Below are 9531 nucleotides of genomic sequence, written 5' to 3'. Positions count from 1 at the left end.
ACTCAATTCATCAAGCATATCATCTAGCCTAGGAATAGGATGACGATAACGAATAGTAATATTATTAATGCCTCTACAATCAACACACATACGCGATATACCATCCTTTTTCGGCACTAGAATAATAGGAACAGCACAAGGACTAAGGGATTCGCGTATATAACCTTTGTCGAGAAGCTCTTGTACTTGACGCATAATCTCCTTCGTCTCCTCTGGATTGGTACGGTATGGCGCACGGTTTGGCAGTGAAGCACCGGGAATTAAGTCGATCTGATGCTCAATCCCTCGAATAGGTGGTAATCCCGGTGGCACGTCTTGTGGAAAGACGTTAGCGAACTCCTGCAAAATGTTAGTGATAGCAGGAGGCAAAGAGGAAGGCACGTCCTCAAATGAAAATAATGCCTCTTTGCACACAAAAGCATAGCAAACAGATTTGCTGAAATCTAGCTCATCAATATCGGATTTGGTGGCAAATAAACATGCACTTTTCAATTTAATTTCAGAAGCAACACTAGATGGTTTATTATTAGGCTTCATTTGTTGCTCAAATTCTTTTGCCACAATCTGATTTTCACTCTTATTCTTCTCTTGTTTTGCTTTATTAGCTCTATTAATATCATCTTTCAAAATAGAATCAGGAGTCATAGGAAGCAAAGTAATATTTTTATCCTTATGAACAAGAGTATAGTGATTGTTTCTACCATGGTGTATAGAATTTTTATCAAATTGCCATGGTCTACCAAGTAATAAGGAACATGCTTGCATAGGTACCACATCACAATCAACATAATCAGCATATGTAGATATACTAAAATGCACACGAATAGTACGTGTTACCTTAACCTTGCCGCTGTTGTTGAACCATTGGATGTAGTAAGGATGTGGATGTGGTCTTGTGGTGAGAGAAAGCTTCTCCACCATCTCCATGCTAGCCAAGTTGTTGCAGCTCCCTCCATCTATGATGACGCGCACAGAACGTTCTTTCACAACTCCCTTGGTATGGAACAAATTGTGCCTCTGATTTTGCTCAGCTTGTGTGACCTGCACACTCAAAACACGTTGAGCAACTAAACATTCATACCTGTCAGCGTCTTCAGGAGCCATGTATTGCGTCTCATGATCAGAATCATCTCCACCATGTTCTTCACGTGTAATAAGAGCCAAAGTCTCCTCATCATAGTCACTAGCGGACTCATATCCACTATCCGCGGTAGCAATCATCACACGCGGAGATTTGCATTCTCTCGCATAATGACCTCCTCCCTTACAACGACGACAAATAATATCACTTGTGTGCCCTGTTGATGCCATGGAAGAAGAAGAACTCTGTGCAGGCCCAGCAGGTGCGCTCTTGGCAGATAATGGTGGTTGTGCCTGTTTTCTTTGTATCACGACTGGAGGAGGCACGTGACTGAGGTGCTGGTGCAGTTGAAGTAGAAGATGCACGCAGTGTCCATGATGAAGGTCGGCCTGCAGAAAAGTTAGTTCGCGCCAATGCTTGTCGATCCTGCACTTCACGTTCAGCTTTACAAGCAAGATGGAATAAACGAGTGATATTAGTATACTCCTTATAGTCTAGAATGGTCTGAATCTCTCTATTTAATCCACCCAGAAAACGTGCAAGCATAGCTTCATTCTCCTCAACAATACCACATCTAATCATGCCAGTTTGTAATTCCTGATGATATTCTTCTACAGAATTTTTTCCTTGTCTTAAGCGCTGTAATTTTTGAAGCAATTCACGTTGATAATATGGTGGAACCCAACGAGTACGCATAGCAGTTTTCAAAGCAGCCCAAGTAGTTGGAATAGGATATAATCTACAATGTTCAGACCACCATACACATGCAAAACTAGTGAAAGCACAAACAGCAGCAGCAACCCGTCTGTCCTCAGGATATTGTAAACATGTAAATCGTTGTTCAGTTTCTAACTCCCAAGTAAGATATATATCAGGAACATATCTACCCTCAAATGGTGGAATATTCAATTTCAGTTTAGGAATATGGACATCATCTCGTACCTGAGGTGGTGGTGCAGGCCTACCATTACGAATATATACCTGAGGTCGACCTGCTGGTGGTGGTGCAGGTGGCTGCACGTAGTGCTGATTTTGATCAACCTCATCCTCATAATCTCCCACATAATCATCCTCCTCCGCATCAGCAGCAGGAGCCATAGAAGTACCAACAGCAGCACCAACAGTTTGGCCAAACGCAAGAGGAACACGGCTCGCTCGGCGAAGGTCTGTTTCACGACGTGGAGGTAGTCGGTGTTGTTGTTGTTGGAGAGGTGCGTTAGGTGCAGCGGGTGGTGGTGGTGGAAGACACGCGAGCAATTCATTAAACTTGTTATCGAGCTTTGTTTCGAACGTCTTCTCAAGGCCAGTGATCTTCTCCATGGCTTCTTCAAAATTGTTCAGCACATCTTGCACCTGTTCTGTCATCATTTGCTGAAACTTATCATGAAGCTCCTTGTTCGATAAATTCTCCCAGTCAATCTCGTCGGCTTGTGATCCTGGCATGGTTAGCAGCAATAGAAACACACAAGAATATGATCCTACAGACTATGAACAAGTGGTGCTGGTGGGTGTCACAAATCCGTCAAGCAAAACTCAAATTCTTACCAGTTCTTACCCAGCAATAGGCGGTGATCGGCAACCGTTGAAGTCAAAACTCTCAAAGCTTGGATAGAGCGATTACCAGGGAGAGTCAAACGCACGACGTAGATGTATGTGGAGCTGGGAAGGCTTATAATATGGTAGCAAAAAGGGTCAGCAATAATCAATTAAGAGATTTAAAGTTGAATAAACGCTCAACGACGGTACTGTGCTGGTCCTAGGCTAGACTGTGCTAGAGACGCGAGCCTAGAACACCAACAAAATCACGGCGCGGCACGTAAACAAGGGAGGAGCACACTCTGAATTTTTTTTCCTTTTTTTTGCACTTCTTTTTCCTTTTTTTTTGCTCCGCAACAAATTTTTTTCGAAAAAATCTACAAATGGTCTAAAAACTGCCTAGGCAGAATTTTCCGGACTTAGCTTTCTTTTTTTTTTGAAATTGGAACTATTTTTCTTGTGCGGATGGCTCGGAAGTTGGGGAGTCCTTCTCTGTCACGACTCGGAGTATCGCGTGATCTGGAAATCGAGAACAATGCAACAATTACTGGACTCGGACTAGGACTGGTGGCGGAGATGAATCTGGTGGAACTCGGACTGGTGGCGGAGATGAATCTGGTGGAACACGGACAGGTGGCGGATATATGTTGTAGGTGAACTCGGATTGGCGTGATGGCGGCGGATATGTGGTGGCGTATATGGATTCGGATTGGCGGTGAATATGTGGTGGTGGTATATGGCAACAGCGACGATGATGATGCGGTGGTGATATATGGCAGCGGCGACGTGACAACCTGTGAACAGAACTCGAAACTCTAAAAGACTAGACGCTAAGACCAGCAACTTGACACGACGATGCAACCGGAAATTCAACAAAGCAAATACAGAAAAGATTATGCAAAGGCTCAGATTGGTTCGGATGGGATAAACTAACCCTAATTTTTTTTGGCTTTTTCGTGGACTATAGGTATGAAGAACAGACTCGATCTAAACTACGAAAAACTGTAAAATCTCACCGAGCAACCTGGAAATTTGATACCACTTGATAGAGGCAAAGGTGTCCCGTCTTTCGATGAGATGGTGGATTTCGCTTTGGTGGAAGTCAACTTTGACGATCCGACTACGAACGTGCGAGGACGTCGCGCCTTAGCAATCGCTAAACCAACTCCGAGAGGTTATTGACCACGCCGGAGCATGATCAACCTGACCACGAGGGTCTGTTTCCTGCGAGCAAACGAAGAACAAGCAAGAAACTAAGATTGCAATCTGGATATTGCGAATATAAGATGAAAACTTTATTGATCAAGGTGGGGTTCTGTGACGCCTTTGTCTGGTCGTTGAACACAAACGAAGTATGCGAAGTTGCAGCTATGGCGAACTTTTAATCTAAACAAAACCCAAAGTCTAAACGATGCCCTAAGGGCTGTATATATGGAGGAAGAGGGGGGAATTTCGTGACCCTTGGTGGAGGGGTCCGAAATCAACCCTATCTCTTGTTTCCCCACACATACGGACTCTAAAAATAGCCTATACTTATGTATTTCGAAATTACATGGGCCTGGCCCAATAATAAGGTGACGCAGCACCTATAATAGCCTCGGGACGAAATTTATGAAGTGGCATCTTGTATATTTCGTCCAAGGCTTCATGCACCCATTATGGTGGCTTCAAAGTCCTGAAATCATCACTTGTAACTCCGTTCTTGTTCCCCTTGCGCATGCCATCATCTTCATGCTTGTTCTTAATCCAATGTTCATCCTTCTCCAAGCTAGGCCCTTCATTTGTAAACAAAACAAATGTATCCAATTTAGGCAGCATCATATTCTCATGAACATTAGAATCATTACCAAGAAACGAAAGTACCTGGTAATTTAGTTGGCGTGCGCGAGCTCTAGTAATTGGTCCAGTATTTATAGCAGCAGGAGTTGTGGGTGTAACAATTGTATTGATGTCCTCATCAAACCTTGTACGAAATACACCTCACCTTTGATACTTCCCTAATATTATCATAATTGAAAATTGTCCGTGTGTATTACTTAACTGTCTTTGCTACATCTTCGAATCTAGGCAAATAAAAATGTAGTCCTATTCTAATGTGATTGAGTCTCAGTTTATGCATGTGCATGTGTAAGTGCTGTAACATGAAGTTGCAAACTGTAAGAACCGTTAATATGTACCGTATCTCCAAAAATATATGGAGCGGTTGTGTATAGCTCCCTTTTCGCTTTCAGATTGTAAAAAGCAGTCACCTGATCAATACAAGAATAATACGGGTAAGATCGATCACATCTCATGCATAATCTCTTAGTAGCACGTGCATGTAGGAGTGAGGGTAAGATCGGTCACATCCCATGCATAATCTCTTAGTAGCACGTGCATGTAGGAGTGACAAAACAAACAAGAACATCTAAAGGAGAAAAAAAGAACAGGCAACTATTTCTTCAGAGGAAGAAGCGCGGACCGCCTGAGCAAGTTAACATGTTGTATCACACCACGGCCATGCTTATGTTATCGAACACCAGAAAATAATAAAATACCTTAAACCAGCGCGGAGGCCGGACGACAGGGGCATGACATTGCTGAAGTAAACAACAATTTGATTCTTTATTCCTCTTCATAGAATAATAAAAGGAGTGGAACAAACAATATTACTATGAGAAATTTCCAAATAGTATTCAATTCGGCAGCAAAATGCTCTGAAAAGCAGAAAATCACGACTATAATTCAGCCAATCCTGCAACAAAGGAAATAGAAAAATCAAATCTGAGTACACATCAAAAGATTGCTTCCATCTGTATATAAACTCAGTATGATTCAATAATCCAGATATCTGAAACCATAAACCCATCTGATACACTAACATTTTTTTGTTTGATCTACACCAGGAACTAATTAATAACCATTTTCATTAATTAGTAGATGTTTCTTTTGCATAAACTATGGTGTTCAGAGTTCACCATAGAACAGACAGATGGGAACATACTGAACACAAGACCAGGAAGGAAGAGAAGAGATCCACATCTAACAACAGGTAGGGTAAACGTAATTAAGGTGGCTGGAAGGGTTAGAGCCACGGTATCATCCGGATCAGGAGCAGGCGGATCAAGACGATGAGCTTGGTGAGGCGGAGGTCGGCTGGAGGTAGACATCCGTAGGTGGCGGCATGGCACCATCCAACCTTTTACCTCGTAGGCGGATCGACCGGCTCCCGGGGGCCACTTCTGGTGGTGCGGCTGGCACCGCAGGCGGGCAATTGTCGTGTTGCCGTGGGCATCGTCGCTAGAGGGTAGGAGAGAGGAACAACCTGAGTCACTGCGGCGGCAGCAAGTCAGGAGGGGAGGAGGTGCTACGCAAAGGAGAGAGAGGATGGAGTCGAAACTCACTGACATTGACTGCATAGACCTTAGGTCTTTGACACCAAACTTAAGCAAGCAATGGAAGCTTTAGTAGGATATCAAGTACCAAAAAGAATGCAAGTATAGTTCAGAGAACATAACCTGTAATTTTATTATCATAAATACTATTTGATCACGATGGAATTTTATACATAGATTAACCCCAAAGTGATATACAACTTGATTGTTCCTATGGTGAGCCCTTCCCTTAGTAGTACACAAGAATGGTGCTGAGAACATAATGCTTAGGTTTTCACCGGGGAAGGAAACATTAATCTTCATTGCCCAATTGAATAAAAGAAATATAGGGTGCACTACTAATTGTGATTATTGTGATAACTGAGCTATCTTATGTTACTAAGCATAATAAATGAGTACACCACAAGCGCTTTCTTTTTTTATTTGTTTTTGAGATAGCTAATGACTCATGCCGAGCTGTTACCTCTTTCTAACAGATCGAATCACAGAAGCACTGAAATTTTGTATTGTATGGAGTACATTCTATAATTGTTAGTAACAAACGGTTACATATACACTTCACTGGAATCAGGGAAATAGTCTCAAAGTGGCATGCAAAAGTTATGGAGATGCTCAAAATCGGATAGGGCATTCAAGTTACATTAGACTACAAAAATATGCACACACCTTGTCAAGGCCTGTTTCCTCAAAGCTCAATCTTTATCTCTGAAATTCATTGCTATTCACCTGGAGAGAAAAGGGAATAGTTCACCCTACAAAGATGGAATCTAAAAAAAATATTGGCATGCATGCAAAGAAAGGTTTAGTGCAATCAGAACTAATGATATAGAAAATCACACAAAAAGTACAATAAACAACAGTATAAGAAGGGGAGCAACACGGCAAAAGTCACATCTGAAATGTAATACGGAAAGGGGAAACAAAGCCCTGACGAAGAATGGGGCAGAGGGATCTCGATTTATCTTATGTAACTAAACATGAGTGCACACTTTTTTTATTTGTTTTTCAGATAGCTAACGACTCATGTTCATATGGAGTACACTCTATAACAGATCGAATCACATTTTGTGCCCACTACCTGTACAGCGTCTTTCATCATCTCCCGTCATTCAGCATCTCCCGTTTGTATCTCCAGTAAAACGCCACATTCATCATCTCCCGTTTGTGCCTACTGCCTGTACAACGCCCGTACCACAACCTTCTCCTCAAATCACAACAGGGACCAACACACCACCAGATTTAATAAATCTAAAACTCACAATTTCCAACCAGTATTAGAGATGTACTCCCTCCGTTCCAAATTACTTGTCTTGGATTTGTCTAGATACGGAGATATCTAGCACTAAAATGAGTCTAGATACATCCGTATCTAGACAAATCCAAGACAAGTAATTCGGAACAGAGGGAGTAGTATTTGCCCCTGATCGTTGTGAGGCGAGTGGTGGATCTTATCTAATTTGGCTCTCACCAGCATCACCTTTATATCGTGGCCGAAGGTGTCCACGCCCAGCCCCTGATCTTGCTACTACAACTACAGACCCAGAGGGGATAATGGACCCCCTCCCAACAATCCACCTGAATCCCAACCACTATTGTTCCTTCTCACAAGCATGTGTGGGCCTCACACCATAAGCTGGTTGTTCACCGCCCGCGTGCGCTCCAGCCATCAGAACATCATCATCGGTCACCCGCCTACGCCCCAAGCATGTCGCGCTCGTCCACAAGCCACCCCCTCCTAGAGCATCATCACCCTATATTGAGCGTCAGCGCGCTCTGCACACACCGTTCTGCACGAACCGTGTTAGATTGAGCTAGCACCTCCTGCCCACATGCGTTGTCCGACCTTGAGATCATAGCATCTTCCTACCCCACGCGCTTGAACTGAAGGTCACTAAGCGGCACCATGCTAACCTTCCTTGAACTCGTAGCCATGGCAACCTACTTCGAGCTCATTACCATACCAGATTACGCCGAGCTCATGGTCATGTTGAGGAGAGAAAACGAACGAAATAGTTACCCACTAACAACGATCCCTACATGACCTTCCCCAATAATTGATTTTTTTGTTGGAGTAGCCCTAGTAACACCCTCTTAGGATGGATTATCGGGGATCCTCTAAGCATCATGTGATTTTGCTTCTTTTAGGGAAATCCATTTTTTTAGAGAGAAGGGAAATCCAATTTTACGTACCAGAGAGATACCTAAAGTGAAGCATAAAATATGTCATACTGACACTCACGGTATTGGCGGCAATGCTAAAGTATAATAGATTAGAATCTGTGCAACATGTACTTGCTGGTTTAGAATTTAGTGTGTCCGTATTTTTGATCTGTAAGTAACACATTCGAAATATAATTAACCTCATATGTTTATTCGAATTATTTCCATACTGCATCACAATAATACCTATTGATATTTGAACAATGTAGTCCAGGAGACACTAAATTTTTACGGCATGGATTCTTAACTGATGTGCTTATTCAAAAGTAAACTGAGAAGGAGGCAAAAATAAAACGGTTCTACCTATCTTGTAAAAAAACAATTATACCTGTCTTGTAACATGGATCAGGAGCTTGTTCAACCAGGGAGTAGAACCAGCGGAGAGCACCATGCCTTGCACATGAAAAATTAAGAATTAATATTCAAGTAAGGTACAACTTTTCAGTTGTAATCTGAATCTTCAAGGTTCTCTTCGACTTCAGCTAACTGATCTGGTATTGGGAAAATAACTTAAAAAAATACACGAGCAACCTCTGTTGGTTGTGTTTGCCATTGCCCGCAGCCACAACCTCCCCCTCCCTATCTCCAGGATCTGCCCAAATAAATTCACCACATCCAATATAGCAACACCTCTGCAAAATTGAGATTGAGATGACATTAGGAGTGATTGTTTGATGGAAGAAGGAAATCATACACGAACGGGAAAGCGATCTTGGGGAAGCCGTTCTTCGAGGTCAAGGTCGGGAAGGGAGCGCGCTAGGTCGCCATGGCACTGATCCACGCTGCTTGGAAGGAGGAGGATTCATCATTGCCACTGCCAAGGTGCTAGATCCGCCTTCACTCGTGCGGCTAGGTTAAGCCAAGAGTGGGAAGGAAGAGTGTGCGGCTAGGGTGGGGGAGGCCGAGAGTGGGGAGCAAGGGGAGCTTACGGAGAGACGTCGCTGACCAGTGCCTGATCGATTCTTCCTTCGTGAAGCTGAGATGAGCTTCAAGGCCCAATCAACCACGTGGCTCAGAAAATTATTTTGGAGTAGCTTCCACTTAGGACAGCCAGCCCACGAAGCGAGAAAAGTGGTATCTCACGGAGCAGCGGCCTGAAAAGCCCAGGGCAGCCTGGCGCGCGAGTTAGCGCTTGCGTACGAGATTTAGGTGGGATTAACAGCGAATCCAACGGCCAAAAAGAATTAAAAGTGGTGATCTAATGGCTAGAAATGCTAATGGTCTGAGAGGACTGGAAGGGTGCTCAGTTTTAATATATTTAAATAGTGGTCAAAACCAAGGACAGGGAAACCCTCGTACAAGATTTAGAAGAGACGTTTG

The 9531-nt window shown here is 43.2% G+C and overlaps 1 long non-coding RNA gene across 1 annotated transcript; it reads right to left on the bottom strand.

Moving 5' to 3' along the window:
• Positions 1–4397: 4397 nt before the first annotated feature.
• LOC123058333 (uncharacterized) lies at positions 4398–9102 on the bottom strand. Its single transcript, XR_006427153.1, has 5 exons — positions 8743–9102; positions 8540–8604; positions 6658–6717; positions 5155–5351; positions 4398–4866 (listed from the first exon to the last, which is right to left on the bottom strand). It is a non-coding gene; the product is annotated as an uncharacterized lncRNA (long non-coding RNA).
• Between the last annotated feature and the right edge of the window lie 429 nt (positions 9103–9531).

Source organism: Triticum aestivum, chromosome 3A, assembly GCF_018294505.1.
Source record: "Triticum aestivum cultivar Chinese Spring chromosome 3A, IWGSC CS RefSeq v2.1, whole genome shotgun sequence".
Taxonomy (NCBI): Eukaryota; Viridiplantae; Streptophyta; class Magnoliopsida; order Poales; family Poaceae; genus Triticum; species Triticum aestivum.
Note: the sequence above shows the minus strand (reverse complement) of the source record. Positions and strands in the feature narration are given on the sequence as shown.